We start from the raw sequence: 27,996 nt of genomic DNA, 5'->3' as shown, positions 1-27,996 counted from the left end.
GATCTGTCTATATGTTTTGCTAGCAGGTTACTTGTGACCATTTCTAAAAGGAGGCTCTCTGGTTTGAGCCCTATAGGTTAAATAGAAACACTATCACAAATAATTGCAATTGTAAAATCCATGTGTACTTTTCCCATGTTGCTAGCACTTACAGTAAATGGTTAAAATCTGACAGCTTTTGGACTAGCCCATCTCCTCATGGGGGGATTCTCAAGAACTCTTTTATTTTCAAAAGCAGTTACTAAATAGCAGTTGCTCACTCTGACTGCCATCGGGGATCGCCTGAACCACTATCTGCTATTGCTGAGAGACACTTGTCAGGTTGCAGATCGGAATGCGTTTTAAGCGGATCCGTTTTTCTAAAAACAAATCAGTTTTCCAAAATGTTGTGCTTTTGCAGCAAACGTTTCCAGTCCGTTTAAACATATATGTCAAAAACGTGTCCTTCCTTCCTGTGTGTTTCTATTGGATAAAGAGGTCTGCAAAGATAACGCTGAGGGGAGGCGCAGGCAGTGGGCAATCTGCTTTGGCATCCGTTTTGTGTGCAAAAGTTCTCTGTGTGGAGGGAGATGAGTTTTTGTGTTCGTGGCTCGGTGAAAATTTGCAAAATCCGGACTCTCCGATGGATGGATCCATATTATTATTATAATTTTTTTTTTTTTTTTTAAGTGTGTGAAGACGGCGGCTATTTTTAATGTTGTTATCCGTGGCTCTGTTTTTGTCAAGGGCAAAAAAAACCGGTGCCACAGATATGGTTTTGAAACGAGTGTGAAGCGGCCCTTACTACTATGCAACGCACACATAGGCCTCAATTCAGTAAGCTTTATCAAACGTTTGATAATTTTACCTCATGGGTAAAATCTAATTTTGAATTCACTAAGGTGTTAAATATATAACTCCTTAGCGAATTCAAAGCGAGATTGTACCCATGAGGTAAAATTATCAAACGTTCAATAAAATTTTTGATTAAGCTTAGTGAATTGAGGCATAGAGGTGTTTATTACCAGCATGGCACCAATGAAAAGCTACTAGGATGGATGGAGAGCCCTCAGTGGACTCCTTTTGGTCCAGGGGGCCCGGTGCGGTCGTGACCTCTGCACCCCCTATTGCTACGTCATAGATGGGCAGGCAGAAGCTTATAGGACAGGCTCTGTTTGTATTTTGGCTGGGCACACTAAACTGCTGGTACCGATTCTGCCATTTTGATTGGCTGATGAATGATAAATTCCTGGACAGTGTTGATAATGAGTCATGTGACTGAGGGGATCAGAGCCTGCAGGGGAATACGGATTAATTCATTGTGACAGGAACTATAGACATAGCATGTTGGGAGAAGTCACTCTACACATTATAGTGATGTTGCTGAGTCATCTAATGTCACAACATTACACTAATTCTGGTGCATAGCGCTCTCGCCTGGCAGCGCTGAGTCCCCAGCTCAAATACCAGCCAGGGCACTATCTGCATTGAGTTTGTCCATTGTTCTCACCGTGTCTGTGTGGGTTTCCCCTGAGTACTCCAGTTTCCTCCCACATTTCAAAAACATATAGATAATTGGCTTCCCCTTAAATTGGCCCCAAACACTGAGAAAGGTATGAAAAGTGGCATATGGGCACCAATAATTACCAAGAAGACCTACGGCAATTATCATAAAAATCATGCAATGCATTTGCCTTTATGAGTCATGACTGTTGCTGTAAGACTCCTGCAATGCATTGTGGGACTTGTAGTTCCTTAACAGCTGGAGGGCTAAGTTTGCCCATGCCTGGCTTATACTGTACATACTGGGGGTAGCAGAGATCAGCACACTGCAGCTAATTTACTATCAGAATAGGCACAGTGTAACCGCTTATACTGTACATACTGGAGGTAGTAATGCTCAGCATACATTGCAGCCAGTTTACTATCACAATAGGTGCAGAAAAACAGCCTATATTGAAGGTGACTATTATGGTTATAAACAGGGCTAAAATCAGTAATAAAAGTATATTAATTTCTGATCGGTGCACTTTTTTTTTTTTGTAGTACATTTAGGTACATGTGATAAACAAGCACCTAGTGTGATGCTGTCCTTTAAGGCACCTGTTTTAGTGGGATGAGTCTGGTCTTAGTTTATGCAGAAATTCTTCTTCTAAACAGAACGTTGGCTGTGGACAAACACTGAACATCTGACATGCATGTGGCGCGTGTGCATACAGCTGAAGTCAGAGATTTACATACACTCGGGGAATGCTTTAAAACTCGCTGTATAACCCTTCTGCAGATTCTATAGTAACCAACTAGAAGTTTGGTATATTGTTTAGATATCGACCAGATATGGAGAAAATTATACATACCTGGGGCTTCCTCCAGCCCCCTCCAGGCTTATCGACCCCTTGCCATTCTTCTGGGCTGTCTGGATCCTCTGCAATTCACTTAGAAAGTCCTCCGGTGTATTGCGCATGCCCCTGTCGCTGCGCCTGCCCAAAAGGTGAGCACGCGCGGCTGGATTGCGTCAACTGGAGCACTTTCTGCGGCAAATTGTGGATGATCCAGACAGCAAAAGAGGAAGGCCAAGGCACTTTCAGACAGTAGCAAGGGCTCATGGGAGCTCAGTCTGGGCAGGAGGAAGGGGATGTAGTATACAGAGGCGCCAATACAATAAAATTAGTACCAATTAAAATCAATAAAAGTGTGAGTGGTATGGGTGGAACTACCCGCCCAACAACAAACACAAGCACTGCTATGTGTATAAAGGTCGATTTAATAAGAACTCCCAACAGAATAATACAGTTTGCAACGCGTTTCACGGGTCCCAAGCCCGCTTCCTCAGGCAAAAAAACGTATACAAGCAGGAGCAACAGTGTCCTTGTGCAGACGAGTGTGGCGCCTATGCGGAGGAGGGGGAGGTATTACTAGCCAGATATTTCAGAAGCAGAGGGGAGGAGGAGGGGGATTAGGTCTTTTCTGCTCAAGATGCAGATAAGCCTGCCTCTGTGTAATGTTTACAAACAACATGGCTGCCCTCATTGTATCACAGGAAGAAATAATCATATTCTATTAAAGCTGTTTGCAGATAGATTTGCTGTGTAAACTATCTAAGCTTTAGTTAAGATATATATATATAGACAAGTTACTTGTTATAGTTAGTTTTTCATCTCGGATCCGCTTTAAAGTGGCCACACACCAAACCTTTTTTTTTTTTTTTTTTTTTAAATATTTTTTCAATTCAAGAATTGCAATCATATTTTCTGACTGATTGGTCAAAATTTTACAATGTACCACACACATGTTCAATTTCCTCAATTATGAAAAAAATGATTGAAAAAAATTTGCTTGGGTCTGTATATCAAGTAACTGACAGTCTACCCTACACCATTCAATATTCAGATTTAGGACAAATTTGACAAATTTATCAGAAAAATCCAACACTCCCGATCTTCTTCTTTTATTGAAAAAAAATTAGGAATTCGATCAGATTTCTTGAACGAATAAAAAAGATTTCAATTCCTCTTTATAACTGATCGTTTTTTTAATTGCCACAGAATTAGATCATTTTATTGTATTGTGTATGTGTGTGTGTGGCCACCTTTAGTGTTTTAGGTCTTTTTTTGGGGTCTTTTGAGTACAATTCTTTTGGCTGCTTTTTTAAAGAGTCTATCTTTTTGCGTTGTATTGCCAATTGATATTACTTTCTTACCATAGCTGCTGCACACTATTTGAGTTGTCTTTTATGAACTGTAACAAGGGCTTGTTTTTGCAGGAGGGCTTATATTTCAAGCATCCTCAAGAAACCTGAAAAAGTCATGCGGGGCTTATATTTGGGTAGGTCTTATTTTCAGGGAAACTGGTACTATATTCTAGAACCTCTTTGGGGAGAAGTCATTTTACCTACAAGTATGTTTTCGGAAACCAGAATGGCCAGAGGAAACCCATGCAAATATGGGAGATCATATAAACGCCATGCTGGTAGAGCCTTGGCCTAGATTCGAACCTGGGGCTGTAGCGCTGAGCGGTGAGCATGCTATTCTTTACACCATTGTGCCACCCTTTGCTTATAATTCCCTAAAATACTTACCATATTCATATTACTTTATCCGAGTTATTTTTTCATTTTCAAATTGTCTAGAATTGAATAACAAACGTAAATACCCCCGAGCCAATAAAACTATCCCAAGGCCACATGAACCACGTCAAGGGAGCCGGAAGCCTAAACTGTTCTTTAAACATTGGTTCAGTTCTGCAAGTGTTCTTCTAAATTGCAGAGAAGTTCTGCAGAGTAAGACCCGGAAGCACGGCCGAAGGAGGGTGTCGGCTATAAAATCAAATTCCATTTACCCACTGCGCTGTGTTTATTATGCAGTCTACATCATGACCCTGCATTACAAGCATTCCAATATAATACATGTTTCTGTTGTAATAAATCATATCTCCATCAGCCTGGCTCTGTTTTGTTACATTGCCGGGGAGAGGGAAGCTTGTTATCTCCCCTCCAACATTCCTGCTCCTCACTGATTGGCTGAGGGCAGTTCAGTGTGATACTAGTCTGAAAAGGGACAAGAGGCTGAAATACGATCTATGCTGATCGATGCTGTGCTCACGTGTGTTTACAAAGCAAACTAGATATGATGGTGCAGTTTCCAGGAGAAGAAAAAAAGAGTAAGGGAGGAAATGACATCAGGATTGGCTTCAGTCAGAGGCAGCGAAGATGGAAAATGCCTGAAACAGGTTTCTCTTTATATACTATGTAAAATTCACTGAAATCAAAACTTGGACAGTACAATACATATGTAAGTAGAACAGGTATTTATCTACTTTATATGTGTGTTTTTTTTCTGGGATTGTATGGCTGATCCTACTGCTGTAAAAGAAACAAAAATAAACTATAACAAATCTATTAGTGGTGGAGAAGCCATTTTGGCTTTAAATATAATTTTAAAATGACCAGTCCACTTTGTTAGGCTTTGGTTTTAGGAGGAGGTTACTGGTGTATGTGTGTGTGTTGGGGGGTTTGAGTTAGGAGTTGGACAGTAATGTAAGCATATTCTGGAGAAAGACATTTCTAATACCTATGTTTAAAGGACAACTGAAGTGAGAGGGATATGAAGGCTGACATATTTATTTCCTGTTATTATTATTTAGTATTTATATAACGCTGACATCTACAGCAGCGCTGTACAGAGTATTTATTGTCTTGTCACTAGCTGTCCCTCAGAGGAGCTCACAATCTGGTCCCTCCCATAGTCATATGTCTATGTATGTATTGTGTAGTGCATGTATATTTTTGTCTAGGGACAATTTTAGGGGTAAGTAAATTATCTGTGTGTTTTTGGGATGTGGGCGGAAACCACGTAGGAAACCCACGCAGGCACGGGGAGAACATACAAACTCCTTGCAGAAGTTGGCCTGGCTGGGATTCGAACCGGGGACCCAGCGCTGCAAGGCGAGAGCGCCAACCACTACGCCACCGTGCTGCCCTGTTAAACAATACCAGTTGCCTGGCAGCCCTGCAGATCTATTTGGCTGCAGTAGTGTCTGACTCGCACGCAGCTAATCTCGTCAGATCTGATAATAATGTCAGAAACACCTGATCTGCTGCATGCTGGTTCAGGGTCTGTGGCTAAAAGTATTAGAGGCAGAGGAACAGCAGGATTGCCAGGCAACTGGTATTGTTTAGAAGGAAATAAGTATGGCAGCCTCCCTATCCCTCTCGCTTCAGGTGTCCTTTTAAAGCTTAAAATCTCACATGACTTAAAGTGACTTAAAGTGGGTCTATAAGTGGGTCTATAAGTGCATTGTTTACTGAGCACTTATAGTGTACATCTAATGTTCCTCCTGAAGGGAAACATTTATATTTAAAGAGGCCCTGTAGTGAAATATAATGGGATGAAGTAAATTATGCAGGATACCCACTTTGGTAATTATCCTGGTTTCCGGATCAGAAACACTTCCTTGTCAGCTGTGGTTTTAGGGGAGCCAGTGCTGGAACAGAGGGGCAGAGGACAGGGGAAGCCTATTAGGATCCTCCCCCAGGGGCTGTCTTTTCTTACAGTTCCTCTTTAACTTGCCTGTAGCTACAGGCCCTCCATGCCATGCGATACTTGCCCTAAGACACTTTTTACTGGAGGAAGAGGTTGACACCCATGACATACTTTTTTTTTTTTTTTTTTTTTTTTTACACCATAAACTATGCGTCATCCTGAGGTAAGTTCCTCTTACCTTTTTAAACTGTTTTTTAAAGAACAACTATCAAAGAAACGGTTCTTCTGTAAACCCCACAGAGCCAGCAACACTAGAAAGCTTTTCAGAGGTCTCTCATCCCAGCCTGTGTTTGTTTCTGCCCTGCCCATACACACTGTTTTCTGACAGATCATATGAGAACAGCTGAGGGATTGTTTAGATACAGCGAAGGATCCGAAGGGAATGAGGCTTACTTTATTTCTGTCCTTGGATGCTTACATCCCTAATTTAAAAATAAGCTTGTCCCTGCTCTATTTACTTTACAATGCGAGGCAGAGAGCGAGAGACACAGGAACACACAGAGCTGCAGCTGATGAGTTATATACACACTGTTTGAAGCTAAATTTCTACTTTCTATCATTCTAAATAGATTCCAGTCACAGTTTCACTGCTAGTGAGGACTGTCTTTGTATGCTGGATGTGCTGGACACAGGCCTCCATAGTAATGCACACAGTGAAAACTGTTCTCTGTAAATGGCATCTTTTCTTCACATAAAACATGAAAAGAAGCCGTTGCACTGCTATTTGCTAGTAGTTACTGCAAATACTGTATATGTGGCATTTAGAACTTTAGTTAACTTTGATAGCGTTTAATATTCTTATACTTTGTGGGGTGCCTCCCTCCCTGGTTATCAGTTTGGCATACAAAGTAGTTAGGGTTACACCTTCCACCACCACCCCTCCATCTTGGTAACCCTATCTACACTTGTTCTGGAGAGCAACCTAACCGTTTCAAGATGTGTACAACCGCAATTATGCGTCACACTCTAAGCTTTTACACTGTTGTTGCATATGTAAGTACACGTCGCTGGTGAGTTGGGCGCAGGGTGAGGCGAATGACAGCTCTCCCTGCCTGCCGCTAAAGCTAAACTCCCCGGCGGTGGTAATACTATTCCCCCTCCAAGTTGTCACAACTCAGAGAGAGATGTAATTCAGGGTCCGACCACTGCCAGAGCCATTAATTATCCTTACGCGCCCCGCGTAGCATTGCATTGCTGCTATGGGCTGCCTAGTTTTGGTAAATGGCACTCGCCATGGTTGCCGTTTGTGAGTAACACTTTTATTGGTCTTCTTTATATAATTTGCATCAAATAGTACACCATTAGGGGCTACTGGTCTCTCCTGTGGTTTTTTTTTCCCCCCTCTATTTAAATGATCCCAGGTGATCCAGACCTCCGCCAACAAAACCATATAGTTGGGCGGGACACCAGTTGTTTTTAATGCAAACAAGATCTATAATAAATTGTCAAGGTTTGGAGCTAGAGATTGCACGTTGTTTCCTAAGGGAGAAAAGCACTGTGCAAATTTGTTGTTCTTGTGTTTCTGACTTGCTCCATTCAGAGAGTGTTTGTTTGTATGGCAGTCTAAATCAGGCACCACAGGATGGTTCTGCGAGCTGCGATTTCAGGCTCTGATTCATACATGTCAAACCAAATCTGGCCCATAGAGCCATTACATTTGTCCCGCAAGTGGTCTCCCCATGTTGCATTGTGTTTAGCCCACTCTGGACCACCAGGGAAGCTATATTGGAGGTAAAGCCTTAGATCACTAAGGAAGCCATATAGGAGAGGGAGCAGGAAAGCACCATAACCCAGGGAACTGTGTTGGGAAGGGAGGGGGCCACTGGACACCAGGGAACTGTATATGGAAGGGAGGAGTCATTAGAAACCAGGAAACTGTATAAGGTAGAGAGGAGGGCAACTAGACACCAGGGAACTGTAATGAGGGGGGGGGGGGGGTGGATTTTACACCAAGGAACTGTATAGGGAAGATGGGGGGGGGGGGGGGCACTAGACACCAGGGAACTGTATAGGGGAGGTAGGAGGGCCAGTAGACACCAGGGAGCTGTATGTAGAGGGCATTTTACAGGGAACTTTATAAGGAAGGTAGATGGCCACCAGATATCTAGGTTGGCCCAAAACTTGATGCCATTGTTAATTTGCAGCTCACTTTGTATTTAAGTTTGACATCCCCGCTCTAATGAGATTGTTTTGTTAGAGGTTGCAGATTTCAGTCTGGCCTCAGTGAAAGCCGGGACGTCCCATATCTTCGGCCGGAGTCTCACTTTAATTCATGACAGATGCCGATACGGTGTTCAATTTTTTCAGCATAACGGATTGTAGGGAAGGATTGTCCTGCTGGCGTCCATCCAACGTATACTCGGGAGATCAGAGCAAAGTAATACATGATAACATAACCTTACATGGGTGGCAACAGGTGATAGATGGGGCGTTACAAGATTTATGAATTACGAGTGGCGTGTTTATAGCCCCGGGGCTGCCGCTTAACTCAATGAAGATGGGAGGAAAGGGAGATTTTACTTTAAGACAAGATGTAAAACCATTGCTGTGTCTGCAGTGCCACGTTAAAGGGTTACTCCACTCGCAATACTAAAATCTGCATAACATGGGTCATTGCTGCACAAGTCATTGTGTAACTGAAATCCACTGAATATTAACTTTAAACTTTCTTTGGAAACTTTCTTAGGAAACTTGCTGGAAACATTATGCAACTTGGCACAGGGGAGGGAGGGGGGCCACTAGACACCAGGGAACTGTATAAGGGAGGGAGGGGGCCACTAGACACCAGTGAACTGTATAGAGAAGGGAGGGGGCCACTAGACACCAGTGAACTGTATAGAGAAGGGAGGGGGCCACTAGACACCAGGGAACTGTATAGAGGAGGGAGGGGGCCACTAGACACCAGGGAACTGTATAGGGGAGGGAGGGGGCCACTAGACACCAGGGAACTGTATAGAGGAGGGAGGAGGCCACAAGACACCAGGGATCTGTATAGGGGAGGGAGGGGGCCACTAGACACCAGGGATCTGTATAGGGGAGGGAGGGGGCCACTAGACACTAGGGAACTGTATAGAGGAGGGAGGGGGCCACTAGACACCAGGGAACTGTATAGAGGAGGCAGGGGGCCACTAGACACCAGGGAACTGTATAGGGGAGGGAGGGGGCCACTAGACACCAGGGAACTGTATAGAGGAGGGAGGAGGCCACAAGACACCAGGGATCTGTATAGGGGAGGGAGGGGGCCACTAGACACCAGGGTCTGTATAGGGGAGGGAGGGGGCCACTAGACACTAGGGAACTGTATAGAGGAGGGAGGGGCCACTAGACACCAGGGAACTGTATAGGGGAGGGAGGTGGTCTTTATACACCAGGTAACTGTATTGGGGAGGGAGGGGGCCACTAGACACCAGGGATCTGTATAGGGGAGGGAGGGGGCCACTAGACACTAGGGAACTGTATAGAGGAGGGAGGGGCCACTAGACACCAGGGAACTGTATAGGGGAGGGAGGTGGTCTTTATACACCAGGTAACTGTATTGGGGAGGGAGGGGGCCACTAGACACCAGGGATCTGTATAGGGGAGGGAGGGGGCCACTAGACACTAGGGAACTGTATAGAGGAGGGAGGGGCCACTAGACACCAGGGAACTGTATAGGGGAGGGAGGTGGTCTTTATACACCAGGTAACTGTATTGGGGAGGGTACTAGTTCAAGCAATTCAAATTCACGCTGTTATGTGACCAGGATGCAGGATCAGGTAGGATACACAAGGAGGGAGGGCCCTGCCGAAGGCCATGAAATCGCATAGGATTTGCATCAACTCAGACCTATTATCATCTCATTGACCTGACCCAACAGACATATCCAGAGTACGTGTGTTTTTCCTTACAGTGTGCCCTAGTGAAATCCTATAATGTTCTCTATACAGGCCTTCCAAACAAAGACCCATCACACCCCCTACAACCTCAATTCAAAAGGCTCTAATAAATTTGTCACCCCCAGAGTCTCCCTCAAAACCTTTGGAGACGGAGCCTTCTGTCATGCTGCCCCTACACTTTGGCACTCCCTGCCACACCCAATCAGGACATCTCCATCCCTGGCAGCATATAAGTCCAGACTGAAATGCCACCTGTTTAGTCTGGCATTTATGAACACCTATTTCCTCTGTAACACAGTCCAGCCTGCAACCCTGTGTTGATCTGAGACACAACTATGTGCTTTGAGTCCTGTAGGAGAAAAGCACTTTACAAATATTATTGTATTGTAAGCCTTATATATAGCAGCACAAAAGTTTTTATTTAAAAGTGAGGCCTTGTTCACATTATAAAATACAGCGTTATCGCAAGCGCTGAGCGATTTATGGAGCAAATTTGGAAAGCGTTTTTCTAAGCACTTTTGTGTATGTTTTTTTTTTTTTTTTTTTAATCTTTTCCCCTGAACTGAATACGGTAAATGCCATGTATTTATTAATTCAAAGCGCTCGGGAAATCGCTTTTCAAAGCACTTTTTCAATTACATTTTTCCCCATCATTTCTATTGAATCGTCAACGCTCAGAAAATGGTGCAGAGCCCGCTGTTGCGATTGGATAGAAAGCTCATCGCTCATGTGAGAACACTCACATAGAGCAACACTGCACAAGCGCTTTTATGGCGATTTCAAAAATTGCGCTTAATAAAACAAAAATGCTCAGTGTGAATAAGCCTTCACAGTATATAAGAAATATAGACAGGGCTTACACTTATATACTAAATAAAGTGTCACCGAAAACGGGTGACTGTCGTATTTACTTTATAAGAAATGAAATGAAAATCAATCGGTCAGTGGTGCTTAACGGATACCACAACTGACATGTGGCATAATGAGATAGACATGTGTATGTACAGTGCCTTGCACACAAATAACTATGCTGTGTTCCTTTTTTTCTTTCTCTGCCTGAAAGAGTTAAATATCAGGTATGTAAGTGGCTGACTCAGTCCTGACTCAGACAGGAAGTGACTACAGTGTGACCTTCACTGATAAGAAATTCCAACTATAAAACACTTTCCTAGCAGAAAATGGCTTCTGAGAGCAAGAAAGAGATAAAAAAAAGGGGGAATTTCTTATCAGTGAGGGTCACACTGTAGTCACTTCCTGTCTGAGTCAGGACTGAGTCAGCCACTTACATACCTGATATTTACCTCTTTCAGGCAGAGAAAGAAAAAAAGGAACACAGCATAGTTATTTGTGTGCTAGGCACTGTACATACCCATGTCTATCTCATTATGCCACATGTCAGTTGTGGTATCCTTTAAAGGAGCGACCGCACTGATTGCACACAGCAGCCAATCACCTTCTCCGCCGGCGGTGTGTACGAGAAAGGGACGGCCTCTTTAAACAAAGGATTGTAAGCAGTGATTATGAGGAAGATGATCCGATAATCTCGTCAGGGAAATCTTTCCTGGATGATGATACAAACTGCACGTTCTGTCCTTGCCTCTACTTCAGTGAATTCGGCTGTTCCTGCAGCACCTGTATGTTGACTGTGGGGAGATCTGCCTTAAAATTAGGGGTGCTTTGCTTTAAGGAGTACTGTAACCTTAGCTGGGAGGAGTTCAACTTACCTGGGGCTTCTACTGCCCCCCGCAGAGGTCCTGTGCTTGCGCCGGGACTAAACAATCCTCCGGTCCCTGCCGCGGCTCGCTTCCAGTTTTTGCTTTTTTTCAATGTGTCAAGGAGCTGCACTTGCACGGCCCTGGCTTTGCATGTCTTTGCACCTTCTGACGTCACCGGGAGATACCTGCGCAGGCATAGTACGCTCCAAGCGGCGGAGTCGAGGATACGCGCAAGCACGGTGCCCTGTGAAATGAAAGACGCAAAAACTGGAAGGAAGCTGGGGGAGGGGGGGGGGGGTATAGCTTGGTCTGGGAATAGAGGATTGTTTTGTCCCGGCGCGGGTACAGGACGTCTTTTTCTGCCTCTTCCATCCAGGGCTTTGGAGTCGGTACAAAAATCAGCCGACTCCAACTCCTCAGTTTACGAAACTCAATTCCAGGGAGGACATATTCTTCTGGCGCCATTTAGATTGGCGCAGGGAGAGCCGAATGATGGCTCTTCCTGCTGCTGCTAAACTCCGAGACAGAGTTAAATATTCCCCCCACTGACTTGTCTCAACTCAGAGGGAGCTGCAATTCGGGGCTCGGGCGGCCACGGTAGGGCGCTGTGCGGGGAGCGCAGCATAGCATTGTTGCTATGACGGCACCCAGCTATGGTGCTCAGTGCCGTGAGCTGAAATAACCTGCTTCAACTCCAGGTACCCAAAATTGCTCTGACTCCAGGGCTATGGCGTAAGTACAAAATAATCAGATGACTCTGATTCCTCAGTTTATAAAACCACCAACTCCTACTCCAGGTACCCAATAATTGCTCAGACTCCTCAACTCTACTGCCCTGTGCCTATAGAGACAACACTTTGCATTACTGTAAAAGTTTAGTTCCTCCATGTCACAAGAGTTTTTTTCACACGTTGCTTTCTCTTGATGTTCCGGTAGAGGTCTGTAGAGAGGTCCGCCGTTTATTATCCAGGCCTTGTGATTTTCTGAAATAGAAGTAGTCAGGAAGGTGGCGCGGGTGACCTGGAGATGTAGGGCAGGAGTGGTAGGTTCTGGTCGGAGATTGAGGCTGCGGTTAGGTAGGTGGCGCGGGTGACCTGGAGATGTAGGGCAGGAGGTGGAATGTTCTTGTTGGAGATGATGACTGTGGTTAGTCAGGAAGGTGGCGCTGGTGACCTGGAGATGTAGGGCAGGAGTGGTAGGTGCTGGTTGGAAATGGAGGCTGCGGTTAGGAAGGTGGTGCTGGTGACCTGGAGATGTAGGGCTGGAGTGGAACGTTCTGGTTGGAGATGGAGGCTGCAGTGAGTCAGGAAGGTGGCGCGGGTGACTTGGAGATGTAGGGCAGGAGTGGTAAGTCCTGGTTGGAGATGGAGGGCTGCGCTTAGGAAGGAAGGTGGCGCGGGTGATCTGGAGATATAGGGCAGGAGTGGAACGTTATGGTCGGAGATGGAGACTGCGGTTGGTCAGGAAGGTGGCGCGGGTGACCTAGAGATGTAGGGCAGGATTGGAAAGTCCTGGTTGGAGATGGAGGCTGCGGTTAGTTAGGAAGGTGGCGCGGGTGATCTGGAGATATAGGGCAGGAGTGGAACGTTATGGTCGGAGATGGAGACTGCGGTTGGTCAGGAAGGTGGCGCGGGTGACCTAGAGATGTAGGGCAGGATTGGAAAGTCCTGGTTGGAGATGGAGGCTGCGGTTGGTCAGGAAGGTGGCGCGGGTGATCTGGAGATATAGGGCAGGATTGGAAAGTCCTGGTTGGAGATGGAGGCTGCGGTTAGTTAGGAAGGTGGCGCGGGTGACCTGGAGATGTAGGGCAGGATTGGAAAGTCCTGGTTGGAGATGGAGGCTGCGGTTAGTTAGGAAGGTGGCGCGGGTGACCTAGAGATGTAGGGCAGGATTGGAAAGTCCTGGTTGGAGATGGAGGCTGCGGTTAGTTAGGAAGGTGGCGCGGGTGACCTAGAGATCTAGGGCAGGATTGGAAAGTCCTGATTGGAGATGGAGGCTGCGGTTAGTTAGGAAGGTGGCGCGGGTGATCTGGAGATATAGGGCAGGAGTGGAACGTTCTGGTCGGAGGTGGAGGCTGCGGTTAGCTAGGAAGGTGGTGCGGGTGACTTGGAGATGTAGGGCAGGAGTGGAACGTTCTGGTCGGAGATGGAGACTGCGGTTGGTCAGGAAGGTGGCGCGGGTGACCTAGAGATGTAGGGCAGGAGTGGAAAGTCCTGGTCGGAGAGGGAGGCTGCAGTTAGTTAGGAAGGTGGCGCGGGTGACCTGGAGATGTAGGGCAGAAGCGGAAAGTCCTGGTTGGAGATGGAGGCTGCGGTTAGTTAGGAAGGTGGCGCGGGTGATCTGGAGATATAGGGCAGGAGTGGAAAGTCCTGGTCGGAGGTGGAGGCTGCGTTAGCTAGGAAGGTGGTGCGGGTGACCTGGAGATGTAGGGCAGGAGTGGAAAGTCCTGGTCGGAGAGGGAGGCTGCGGTTAGTTAGGAAGGTGGCGCGGGTGACCTAGAGATGTAGGGCAGGAGTGGAAAGTCCTGGTTGGAGATGGAGGCTGCGGTTAGTTAGGAAGGTGGCGCGGGTGACCTGGAGATGTAGGGCAGGAGCGGAAAGTCCTGGTTGGAGATGGAGGCTGCGGTTAGTTAGGAAGGTGGCGCGGGTGACTTGGAGATGTAGGGCAGGAGTGGTAAATCGGAGAGGGAGGCTGCGGTTAGGAAGGTGGTGCGGGTGACCTGGAGATGTAGGGCTGGAGTGGAACGTTCTGGTTGGAGATGGAGGCTGCGGTTAGTTAGGAAGGTGGTGCGGGTGACCTGGAGATATAGGGCAGGAGTGGAAAGTCCTGGTCGGAGAGGGAGGCTGCGGTTCCCAGCAGGAAGTCACGGAATACATTGCGAGATAAGCAGATTGTATCTCACTGATTTGTGTATGTTCCCTGGGAGATTCTCTTCCCGCTTAACTCCTGGCCAGATAATTACTGGTCCAATTAAATGTGTCCCCCGAGGGAGTCCCCCTCCTCTGTGGGGTCACGTTCCTGCGTTTCCCCGGGCGGCCTGTGCCAGATTACTCAAAATTAGCTCATGATTTATAGGCTTTACAGCAGACAAGACTCTTACAGACTGTTAAATGCCCTAATTTTAGTATTGCAGATTATTATTTAGTATTTATATAGCCTCGACATTTTCCGCAGCGCTGTGCAGAGTATATGGTCTTGTCCATCAACTGTCCCTCAGAGGGGCTCACAATCTAGTCCCTTCCATAGTCCTATGTCTATGTATGTATTGTGTAGTGTATAAATCGTAGTCTATGGCCAATTTCAAGGGAAGCCAGTTCACTTATCTGTATGTTTTTAGGATGTCGGAGGAAACCCATGCAGACACGGGAGAACATGCAAACTCCGTGAAAATAGTGTCCTGGCTAGGATTTGAACCAGCGCTGCAAGGCGAGAGCGCTAACCACTACTCCACAGTGTTGCATTACATTTATAATCCTCATAACATGTACCTGCAAAATCACATGGCGTTTGATTGCTACTTCTGATCAAGGGATTCTGCGATTTGGTTGGGGGCTCTCAGACATATTTAATTCAATGCTCTATAAGCCTGGAGCCCACCAGCAGCACTTGCCAATCGTCCCGATCCGCAAAGAGCTTCAATAATGAAACCGTATGGAGGTGGTTCCACTAGAAGCATGGCAGTCGTGGAGAGATTGCAAAGTGCTGCATGCAGAATTTTGGGAGAGATCTCGGAGCAATTACATTTAATGTCTGCAGAGCCAAACTGCGACTGCTCTGAGAATTGTGGTCAAAATAGTGAGACTTCCACATTTGGGAAGTCTAGAAGAGGGGTTTTGACTTCCAAAAAGCACTGCCAAGCCTAAACCTCGTACACACACATCATTTCTGTTGTCCTTGATGATCATTAAGGGGTAACAAGCGTTCTACAGACATGCGGTTTGGGTGTAGCTGAGCAGCATGTGCTGCTCACTGGAGAGGAGGAAGGGCAGGTGGCGCACATACAAAGGGAGCCCTGTGGTGCAGGGGAAAAAAATAAGGCCGCGTTCCACATAGCTGAACCGCCTAGGCTAAGCATCACTGGGAGGGCGGGACTACATACTTATACACAGCCTAAAAGTGGGTATCCGGAATAATGTACAGCATTCTGCTATAGGTCACTACAGGGCCTCTTTAACCACCCTGGCATTCTATTAAGATCGCCAGGGCGGCTGCATGAGGGTTTTTTTTAAATAAAAAAAAAACTATTTCATGCAGCCAACTGAAAGTTGGCTGCATGAAAGCCCACTAGAGGGCGCTCCGGAGGCGTTCTTCTGATCGCCTCCGGCGGCCAAAAGTAACACGGAAGGCCGCAATGAGCGGCCTTCCGTGTTTTGCTTACTTCGTCGCCATGGCGACGAGCGGAGTGACGTCATGGACGTCAGCCGACGTCCTGACGTCAGCCGCCTCCGATCCAGCCCTTAGCGCTGGCCGGAACTATTTGTTCCGGCTGCGCAGGGCTCAGGCGGCTGGGGGGACCCTCTTTCGCCGCTGCTCGTGGCGGATCGCCTCAGAGCGGCGGCGATCGGGCAGCACACGCGGCTGGCAAAGTGCCGGCTGCGTGTGCTGCTCTTTATTTCATCAAAATCGGCCCAGCAGGGCCTGAGCGGCACCCTCTGGCGGTAATGGACGAGCTGAGCTCGTCCATACCGCTAAGGTGGTTAACCACTTTACCCCAAAGCAGTTTCTACCCTAACGGACAAGAGCGATTTTCACCTTTCTGCGCTCATCCCTTTCATTTGCCAATAGCTTGATCACTACTAATCACAATGAAATTATCTATATCTTGTTTTTTTTCACCACAAATTGGGCTTTTTGGGGTTATTTGTTTTCAGTAATTACTTTATTTTCTATGCTTTTTAAAGGGAAGAAAAAGGAAAAAAGGAAAAAATACACTTTCTCCAATTTCATCCCCTATAGTTTTAATATAAACACTGCTACTGTGCATAAAAACCACACATTTGCCAAATTATGGTGACAAATTATTATTTGTAAATAAAGGTAGTTTTTTTTTTCACTAATCTCACGTTCATGTGCGCGGGAACGCACGTGCATGTGCACATTCACACGGGAGCGCGCATACGCGCAGGAGCCTGCGGGCACGCACGCGCACAGCTGCAGCAGCACTGCTTGACTTATAAAAACGTCCTGGAGCAGTTGAGAGGCTCTAGCAGAACGTTTTTATAAGTCTGCTTGTCATTGGCCTCAATTCACGGAGCTTTATCAAACACTTCATCAAACGTTTGACAATTTACCTCATGGGTTAAAGGCATCAGAGGTGAAAATAAACTGATGAGATAAACCATTGCATCTCTCCTCCTTCTCCTAAAAAGGCCTCTTTAAGATATCCTACAGTTTTATTTTATATTTAAATCTAGTTTTTAAGTTTTTACTGTTCCATTGTATCTGCTCAATGACGCATGCATGGAAGTATGCTAGAGTTCCAGTCTGTGAACTATTGACTCTTGTTATCTCTTTGCTGCTCTCAGAAGCCATTTACTGACTGGAAAGTGCTTTATGGCTGTAATTACTTATCAGTGAGGGTTATGCTAGAGTCCGACCCAGTCTCGACCTGGACAGAAACTGTCACTTGCATACCTGATATTTAACTCTTTTAGACAGAGAAAAAAAGAAAGGAACACAGCACAGTTATTTGTGTGCTTGGCACCGTAACACGCACATGTCTATCTCATCATGTCACATCGTTTGTCCTTTAAAGGAGAACTGTAGAGAGAGGTATATGGAGGCTGCCATATTTATTTCCTTTTAAGCAATACCAGTTGCCTGGCAGCCCTGATGGTCTATTTGGCTGAAGTAGTGGCTGAATCACACCAGAAACAAGCATGCAGCTAATCTTGTCATATCTGTCAAAATTGTCAGAAACACCTGATCTGCTGCATGCTTGTTCAGGGGCTATGGGCTGAAAGTGTTAGAGGCAGAGCATCAGCAGGATAGCCAGGTAACTGGTATTGCTTCAATGGAAATAAATATGGCAGCCTCCATATACCTCTCTCTACAGTTCTCCTTTAAGGTTTGCTTTTGAGGCCAATTTTTGGTTTGGAATCTAGTTAATTTGTTAAAAGGCATGTTATTGGACATGGGAGGAAACTGGAGTTCCCAGAGAAAACCCACCCAAGCACAAGGAGAGCATACACCATGTAGATGGTGTCCTACTGCTGCATGACACAAGTGCTATCCGCTATGCCACCTTGCTGCATATACTATCCCCCCCACCACACTTCCTGCATGAAGTGATGACTCTGCAGACTCTGCCTGTACTGTGCGGTCTCCATTGTCATTGTACAGAGGTGATTTACAGCCACGCATGTTTGCCTTTTATGATGAGCAGCACAAGGACTGTTTACTGCCTTAAAGCTGTGACATTTTAGGACCGTCTGATAGGCAAATGCATTTTTTCTCTGAGTGGACCTGAGCTCTTCCACAGGGCAGAAGGACAATATAGAGAAATCCACCCTGTATGTATTTAGAGAGTTTAACCTGTCTAATTCCCCCTCATCTGTTACTACTTACAAGTTGTAATTTGATCTCTCAGCTGTGTCAGCTCAGGAATCTCCTCTGCCATGGCAGAGCAGCTTATTTGTAAACACAGGATGTTAGCCCTATGTCTGCTTCTATGAAAGCAGGAAGTAGACACACTGCAGATTTATTGCAGAATTTGTATCAGCTGTAACAAATGTTTTTCTTTAAAGATGATTATGCTGTTGCTTATCTTTTAGAGCTGAAAGGAAGATCTAAGTTCAGGTCCATTTTAACTATGTGACTGATTCCTGATTTCCATGTTGGCTTATCCACCTGTCATGCTTCTTCTGATCCCTGGAGAGTAGAGCTAGTTTAAAGGGTAGCTTAAAGGGGCACTGTGGCGAAAAATTTTAAAATGTACAATATGTGCAAACCTAAACAAATAAGAAGTATGTTTCTTCCAGACTAAAATGAGCCATAAATTACTTTTCTCCTATGTTGCTGTCACTTACAGTAGGTACTAGGAAATCTGACAGAAGTGACAGGTTTTGGACTAGTCCATCTCTTCATAGGGGATTCTCAGCCAGGCTTTTATTCTTAATAAATATATTCCCTAAAATGGATTTAAACAATAATGCTGGCCAGCTTCCCTGCTCCCTACACAGTTTTTTGGCAGTTGGACTGAGCAACTGCCATTCAATAAGTGCTTTTGAAAATAAATAAATAAATCCCTGAGAATCCCCCATAAAGAGATGGTCTAGTCCAAAACCTGTCGCTTCTGTCAGATTTCTACTACCTACTGTAAGTGACAGCAACATAGGAGAAAAGTAATTTATGGCTCATTTTACTCTGGAAAAAACTTTCTTCTTATTTGTCTATATTAACACATATTTTACATATTTTTTTTTTGCCGTAAGCTTATTGGAGGAAAGGGATACAGGCGGGGAGCCGCGCTGTACAGGAGGCAGGGCAGACAAAAGGTAAACGGCCAACTAGCGACAATCTGTGTGTTGCTAGCCTGTCGGTTTTTCTATTGGGGGACAGCAGAGCACGGGGAGAGACTGGGGCGACACTGTATGGACACAAATAAGAAGAAAGAGGGACAGACGGACTGGGTTCCCAAAGAGGGACTGTCCCTCCAAAAGGAGGACAGTTGGGAGCTATGTGTTGGCTGCAGCGCATACGCTGCTCCGTACCTCCCCGATCGTGCACCCATTGCCGGGAGCGTTCTGTGCATGCACAGATTCAACTTTTGTGCAAGCGCAGATCGCGATCGAGGAGGCGGGCAGCATGGGGCCTAACATGCAGCTTTCGGAGAGCACAGCGGCTGAGTGGAACAGAGCGGAGTGACCACATAGGAGCAGAATGCCTGCAGGGGTCCTGGCCCTAAGGTAGCAAACACTTGTCAGCCTCACCTTTCTCAGTGCAGATCATAGTAAAGATTCCTGAAGCTCTGGTCATCAGGGATTGTCAGAGAGATGCTAATAAATTAGAGTTGATGCAGATTTTATGCTAAGTTTATAAAGTTTAACCCTTTAGCAGCCAATTTAATTAGCGGCTTGCAAGTGTTCCAGGCCAATTTATTTTAGCACATTTTTTTTTTAATTTTGTATTTGTTTCATTCCCCTGCTTCTAATTAGTACTGCCTGCTGTCATGTATATTCATGGCAACTTGTCACTGGGGGGCAGTGTGAGACAACAGAGGATTTCTGCTTTCAGTTCCTATATTTTCTGCTAGCAGAGAGAGATTGAAGCATTGCAAGAATTTGCAGCACGACTAGTTCTACCAACTAAAGTCAAAAGCAGTGCACTTATCTCAAACGAGATAACTCTACTGAAGTTAAGATCAGATCGTTTTTATCGAATTGCCATAAAATCTTATCATTTTATTGTATTGTGTGTGGTCACCTTAAAGTGTACCAGAGATCATTAAAGAGAATCGATACTTACCCGGGGCTTTCTTCAGCCCCATAAGCACGTGTGAGTCCCTTGCCATCCTCCCGCGGTCTGCCGTTCAGCGGGAATCAGCACCGGTAACTGGCTCAGTCGCGTCAGTCGCGGTCTTCTGCGCATGCGCGAACCTCCCTGTGACTGCCACTGAACGGCAGACCGCGTGAGGACGGTGGCGTGGGACTTGCGCGTGTTTATGGGGCTGGAGGAAGCCCTGGGTAAGTATTAATTCTTTAGATTTAATGATCTATGGTTGGTCAGTATTTGGCCAATCAAAATCGAATGTCTGTACCAGGCTTCGGTAAATCGTCATTTCTCAGACTCCTTTACATCGCATCAGAATTATACTCTTTCCTTCCTTTCCAGTAATCTTTTAGTAGGACAGGAATACCAGAGTGCAATAGCTGGATTTGGAACAATGAGGCGGCTAAGAAGGCTTAATGCCCCCGTCTGTGAACCGTACAATGTAAACATGCAGAAAATGCCACGGCGCACCTGTCCACCTCGCCAGAAGCGCACTAATGGACGGGGCTTAGGAACGCGCTCGGCTGAGATCCTGCCAATCGCGTAATGACAATAACACCATACAGAACTCCCCAGGACTCGCAGTGTCCCTTCTATGCTTTCATTTTCTATTTTTGATTTCCTACTTTTTTACGCATAAGCCGGAGTCTGTAGTTTTCTTTGTCTTGGTCTGTTTTTGCTTTATAAGTTTGAAATATACAATACAGTATAATCTTGTTATAATAAACTCTCATAAAGTAAACATTCGGGTATAGTAAACTTACCTCTCCAGGTCCCGGCCAATCTCCCATTATAAGTCTGTGGGAGTAACACCTGGTATAGTAGACTTGGATATAATAAAACTTCTGTTAACTTCTTTGAGTCTAGGGATGATGCAGCTCTAAAGGTGGCCACACACCATACAATTTTTAAAAAAAAAATCTGTTCAATTTAAGAATTGCAATCAATTTTTCTGACTGATTGTAACATTTCAAAAATATGACCAATGTGCAACACATATATGTTCAATTTTTCCCCAATTATGATAAAAATGATTGGAAACTCTGACAAAATTGCTAGGATGTGTATATTAATAAATTGACAATCTAACACACACCATACAATCTTTAGTAAGATTGAAGAAAAATATCTGGCATTCCGGATCGATAAAAAACGAAGAAAACGGGAAATCCGATCGGATTTTTCAGTCGAATGGGGAAAAAAAAGCTTTCGATTTTTTTCTGGAGATCTGATCGTTTTTATCAAATTGCCGAAAATCGGATGATTTTATTGTATGGTGTGTGGCCACCTTAAAGTGAACCTAAAGTCACCCCAAAAAAATGAGATGAACTCACCTGGGGCTTCCCAGGAGGCCGCAATAGCAGCATAGGGGGCGATATACAGGCTGGGAACGCGAACAATCACTTGCGTTCCCATGCCTGTCGGCCGGTGACGGCGAAACTGGAAGTGCTCGCCGGCGGGTCCTGGGACATCGGAGCGGGGCTGCGAGGGCACCGATCGGCTGCAGGGGGCTGAGGGAAGCCCCAGGTGAGTTCATCTCATTTTTTTGGGGTGACTTTAGGTTCACTTTTAGCCGAGCTCACAGACAACAGTTCTCAGACTCCCAGTTTATTGTATAAATTTCCCTTCTATGCTGTTATTTGTTGTACACCTGAGGAAGAACGGGTAGCTCGAAAACGTTTGTGTACTGTTGTGTACAATATATGGTAAAGTGCAGAGTGCTTCCCCCGTTTGTTTGTCCCAATTTATTTTGCCTGAAGAGTTTTTTTTTTTTCCTGTGAAACCTGTTGCATAGTAGAGTTTTGTCCTGAGCGGTATGGACGAGCTCAGCTCGTCCATCACCGCCGGAGGCTGCCGCTCAGGCCCTGCTGGGCCGATTTTCTTCAAATAAAGTGCAGCACACGCAGCCGGCACTTTGCCAGCCGCGTGTGCTGCCTGATCGCCGCCGCTCTGCGGCGATTCGCCGCGAGCAGCGGCGAAAGTGGGTCCCCCCAGCCGCCTGAGCCCTGCGCAGCCGGAACAAAAAGTTCCGGCCAGCGCTAAGGGCTGGATCGGAGGCGGCTGACGTCAGGACGTCGGCTGACGTCCATGACGTCACTCCGCTCGTCGCTATGGCGACGATCTAAGCAAAACAAGGAAGGCCGCTCATTGCGGCCTTCCTTGTTTATTCTGGGCGCCGGAGGCGATCGGAAGAACGCCTCCGGAGCGCCCTCTAGTGGGCTTTCATGCAGCCAACTTTCAGTTGGCTGCATGAAATAGTTTTTTTTTAATTAAAAAAAAACCCTCCCGCAGCCTCCCTGGCGATCTCAATAGAACGCCGGGGAGGTTAAATAAAGTTTTTGTTCTTTGAATGAGAGCAGTTGTGTCCTTTGGAGCTCCTTTGGAGGCAAGTCCACCACTTCTAAATTACTTTTAGCATATTCTATACTAATAATAATAATTTGGATGCTTCTATCAAGTGTGCATTTCTGTAACCTGATGACCACAAAAAACTTACTAGCTTTTGGGCATGTTTTTTTTTTACTGCTCTGTTCTTCAATACTACACCTCCTCTCCCCCCACCCACGCAGAATGTGTTGATCGACTGGGTAACTGACTGCCCATTTTTAACCACTTGAGGATCCAGCCTTTACCCCCCCTTAAGGACCAGCGCTGTTTTTTGTGATCTGTGCTGGGTGGGCTCTGCAGCCCCCAGCACAGATCAGGTTGCATGCTGAGCGATCAGATCGCCTCCCTTTTTTCCCCCCTATGGGGATGATGTGCAGGGGGGGTCTGATCGCTCCTGCCGGCTGGCATGTTGCGGGGGGGGGCACCTCAAAGCCCCCCTCCGCGGCGAAATTCCCCCCTCCCTCTCCTACCTGTCCCCCCTGGTGATCGGGGCTGCACAGGACGCTATCCGTCCTGTGCAGCCTGTGACAGGATGTCCTCTGTCACATGGCGGCAGTCCCCGGCCGCTGATTGGCCGGGGATCGCCAATCTGCAGACAAACGTCTCCTGCGTTTACATTTAGTCTGCGAGCCGCGATCAGCGGCTCGCAGGCTATTCACGGAGACCCGCTCTGTGATCCAACAGGAAACGGCCGCTCGCGCGAGCGGCCTTTCCTGATTAATTAGGGAGGCACCTGGCGACGCAGATGTGCGTCGCTGGTCCTCCAGCTACCACTTTGCCGCCGCATGGTATGAGTGTGCGGTCGGCAAGTGGTTAAACTGTACCCAAGGCGATATGACCTTATGAGATAGACATGTGTATGTACAGTACAAAACATATTCATAACCAGGCTGTCTTACTTGTTTTATTTTGCTGCATGAAAGAGTTAATTTTCAGGCATGGAAGTGACCGCTTCTGTCTTGTTGATACCTTGTTGGGAATATAGTAAACAACACTGATAAGCAAATTACAACCATAATAGTTTTCCTGGCAGGATACAGCTTTTGAGGGCAGGGAGAGAGAAAATACATGTGACAACTAGTGACCTTTTGCTAGCTCTGGGACACTTAATAGCGTGCCACTGATTAGAGACAATAAAACATTCAGCCTACTTTGTAAATTTTTAAATATAAAAGAAAACCTTGGGATACTTTAAAAAGTAATTTTTAGGAGTAGGAGGATAAATATAATTATCTCATCAGTTTATTTTCACCTCGGGTTCAGTTGTTCCAAAGCCACCACTTTTGCGACACGGGTTTAAAGTGCACATGGGCCTTTTATCCAGATTTGTGGGTGGCCATCTATCTTTCTTGTTGGTCTGAAATGATCAAAATAACTTCCTGTTGCACTTTTGGCCGTGGTTTAGGAATAGCCATTAGAGGTTCTCTTCAGGTTTTTAATGACACTGGAGAGAAATGTCTGTTTATAGATGATGGGGTGAGTTTACGTAGAGTGTGACAGCAACACTCTAACATGCTTTCCTCTGCCAGTTGTGATGCCAGCCCGCTGACCGCAGAACCGTTCTGCTGGGAAAGAGATAGCGATCAACCCTTAAAAAGTGAATGGGCTGTCCACCGGGGCCACCGAAGGGAACGTTTGATCCTGAACAGACCTCACATCAGCTGCTTTTAGACCGCAAACTGACTTTATTCTTTCCAAGCGCTACATCTCCATCTGGACCAAACCCAAGACTTTTTTGGGCACGAATTACTGATGGGATGTACGAGTTTGAAGTCTGGATCAGCCTTTCTTCCTGAGCACGTTTGGAAATTGCGCTCGATGATTCATATCTGCTTTATTCAGTATGATAGAGGGTGATGGGCAAAGTGTGGTAAGCCCTGCCGGCAACCAATCCTCAACCGGTTTCTTTCCCTGGTGAAATTCCGTTGAAGGGAAGTCTTGATTGGTTTTTACCTTACCAAGCATTGATTTGCCTTGTTAAAGAGTCCCGTTGGTGCTGTCCGTCTGCCGTAAAACACTTCACTCTGTCAGTTCTAGCGACACTCCAGCAGACGTAGGTAGGGACCTCCACCACACCCAATAAAACGTCACTCACCAGAAGATGAGACCACCAGGGCCTAGATACGCCTTGAGGATATTACCAGCCAGGTCCCCCCTGGTTATGTATTGATGGGGAATTAAAGAGAACCCGTGATGGGGGGGGGGGGGGGCAGATGGGACACAGTGGCATGTTCTCTGCCTCATGACATGTCTCTGTGTCCCCCCTAAAACATCTCTGCCCTCCCACCATCGCACTATAACCCCCACCACCTCCATGCTACAGTGTTCTCCCCAGAATCGGTTTCCAGCCAGGTGGTGTGCGATGGGATAATGCAGGCCTGGTGCAACTCAGTTTATAGCATTGGAGAAGGTGATCCGATGACAGCCGGGTGCTCCACCAAAATTAGCCGAGTGGAGCACCCGGCTAAAAGAGCCTGGGGAGAACACTGCGCTATAGCCCCCCGAAATCTCGGAGGGTAATGGGAGGAGAGGGATTCCCTGCTCAAACACCCACTAGGGGCGTTCCTGCAGGCTTTCAAGAGCTGCCATCGGACAGCTGTCTCTCCCTGGCTGCACCCCCTGCCGCTCCCCCACCTCCCTGCGCTCTAAGAGAGAGATCTCTCGCTTTCCAGCGACCCAGAGTTCACAAAAGTGAAAGTGGTCCCTAGCAGGCCTCAGAAGCGGCATGGGTGGTGGAATTCTGATCCACCCAGCCCGCCGGGTCAAGTAGCCTAGGTGTTTGTCTTTAATTATATGAGCTCACCTTGGGCTCTCTTCACGGTTTAGAGATCAAATCTCAGCTGTTGTGAAACATTCCTTTTTTTTCCACCTCAGGAACATTGCAAAAATTAAGCATCTCATTCCTACTGAGGATCTTCCAACCCTAGTTCATGCCTTCATCACCTCACGGCTGGACTACTGCAATGTTGTAGATACAGGCTTTCCAAAAGAAAGACCTGCATCGCCTGCAATTAGTACAGAATGCCTCTGCAAGACAAGGCAACCCTGCCATTGCCACATAACACCAACTCTTTGCTCACTTTACTGGCTACCAGTGAAAAGAAGAATTGTGCAAGGATTTGAATGTCAATAAGCCAGTCATACGAGCAACGTCATGGGATGGAACTGTGAGGTATTTAAAGGGTGTCTAACGTTGATGGTGTATACTATAAAAGTTAGGCCGCCCAGTAATTTGAGAATGCCTTAATAAGTACCCCTGATTGGCATTACACGTGTGGTCTCATTAGCCTAATAACAGGGTAGTAGCTTGAATGAATGAGCTAATCATTTTTGTTTAGTTATTTTTTTTTTGTCTTGACAACGATGCTTTCCGTGACTGTGTAATGTTCTGCACTCGTGCACAACAAACAAAATATAAGTTACAAGACTCCACTCATGCACAGCAAAATGTACATAAGCTATTAAAGTCCAACAAACTGTTGCTCAGCTGGTGTTCCTTTCCGTTCCATTAGGTTATTGACCGAAAAGTACGTTGACATGGAGAAATATTTTGTTGTTGAAACGCACATTTAACTGAGTTTGTCTTGTCCTTTTGAGGCATATAAACCTGTCACTCTGTTTGGAGAAAGTTGTAAAGTGCAAAAGCCACCCAGGACATTTCAAAGCTTATAGTAAACACAGCGTGTTATGTGCTATGGCATTTAAGCGGACCTGAACCCAGAACTTCCTCTCTGCTCCTCCTGTCTTCTTTCCATCGCTGCTGGGGCGTTTGTACCCCCTGACGCGGTGGCAGATCACTAGCTTACAATAAACACTGCGCAGGCTACACAGACCGGAGATAGATCTACAGCTTATAGCGTTGCTCCACATCGGACATCGCAACGTTTATTTATTTTTATTTATTTATTTATTTGTTGTATTTATAAAGCGCCAACATATTACGCAGCGCTGGACATTAATTTAGGTTACAGACAATATTTAGGGGTGACATACAGCAATAAGACAATACAGGAAAACAAGAAAACCAGATCACACAGCACAGTATGAGTACCAGGTAATGCTTAGTCAGTCATTGGAAGGAGCATGGAGATTAGGCAAGTTAGGTTCACTCAAATGCATAGCATGGGTGCACAGTAATGGAGGTGCATGATCAGGTAGGACACAAAAGGAGTGAGGTTGGATCGACTTTCAATAGATTCCCTGCTGAAATCTATTAAAGATGAATGTGTGGTAGATGGTGATGATCGTTGTAAGAATCAATATGTTGGTTGCTATTGGCAACAACACTACACCATCGTTCGGCACCATATCACAGGAAGTGTGATAACAGCACAGGAGATAGAACTTCTTAGACGTCGTCAAAGTTTCAGGAGTTTATTCAGTAAATCTGCTAATTGCAATTATGCAAAATTTCACGTGCATTTTCGCAATTACGGCTGTACGTAGTTGTAATTGGGACATTCAACTGATTTCGTAAAATCCATTCGTAATATTCATGTAATTTCGTGCCGACTTCAGTGATTAATACCAAAGCCCTCATACAAGCCATTGTCACCAAAAATTGCTACATACAATATTTTTATTATTTAGCATTTACATAACGCCAACATCTTCCGCAGCGCTGTACAGAGTACATAGCCATGCAGTGTTCTCCCCAGGCGCTTTTAGCCGGGTGCTCCATCTGGCTAATTTTGGGGAGCACCCGGCTAGCCTCCTCATCCTCTTCCAATGCTGTAAGCAGAGATGCGCTTGCCCTGCATTTCCCTATCCTGCTCCACCCGGCTAATTTTTCATGCCGCCCGGTTGGAAAAAAAAACCTGGGGAGAACACTGGTCGTGTCACTTAACTGTCCCTCAGAGAGGCTCCCAATCTAATCCCTACCATAGTCCTATGTCTATGTATGTATCCTGTAGTGTATGTATCGTAGTCTAGGGCCAGTTTAGGGGAAAGCCAATTACAGTAACTTACCTGTATGTTTTTGGGATGTGGGAGGAAACCAGAGTGCCTGGAGGAAACCCGCAAGACATGGTTAGAACATACTCCATGCAGGCAATCGAACCGGGGACCCAGTGCTGCAAGGGAAGAGTGCTAACCACTACGCCACCGTGCTGCCCTATATATTAAGGAAAAAGGTGGGAACAAAGCAAAAACATTTTTTTTTCAAAAAGACCTTGTCGTTTTTGAGAAAATCGATTTTAAATATGCAAAGAAAAATGTTTTTTAAAACCAGAAAAATGACGATTTGAAAACTATTTTTCCTTTGCATTTTAAAATTGATTTTCTCAAAAGCTACTTTATTTACCTTCCCTGGCTCCAGTGGGGGCGCTGTTGCGGCTCTCCGCACGGAGATAGGCGAAAATAGCCGATCTCCGTCGGGTCCGCTCTACTACACTTTCTTTGCAGCATTTTACAGATAACATTAAACTAATCGCCTCGCTGTCCTCTGTGAGTCTCCCCAGTCTAATGTACAGCCATCCAGCAGTGGCTTTTACAGATCTTTATGGCAGG

At 45.9% G+C, this 27,996-nt stretch overlaps 1 protein-coding gene across 1 annotated transcript in view; it reads left to right on the top strand.

The window, feature by feature from the left end:
- ITPK1 (inositol-tetrakisphosphate 1-kinase) overlaps window positions 1-27,996 on the top strand; it is a 208,147-nt gene that overhangs the window by 28,523 nt on the left and 151,628 nt on the right. The gene's annotated exons all lie outside the window — the stretch shown is intronic.

The sequence above is a fragment of the Hyperolius riggenbachi genome, chromosome 9, assembly GCF_040937935.1.
Source record: "Hyperolius riggenbachi isolate aHypRig1 chromosome 9, aHypRig1.pri, whole genome shotgun sequence".
Lineage (NCBI taxonomy): Eukaryota > Metazoa > Chordata > Amphibia > Anura > Hyperoliidae > Hyperolius > Hyperolius riggenbachi.
The sequence above is the reverse complement of the archived record's forward strand: the minus strand, read 5'-3'. Positions and strand labels throughout refer to the sequence as shown.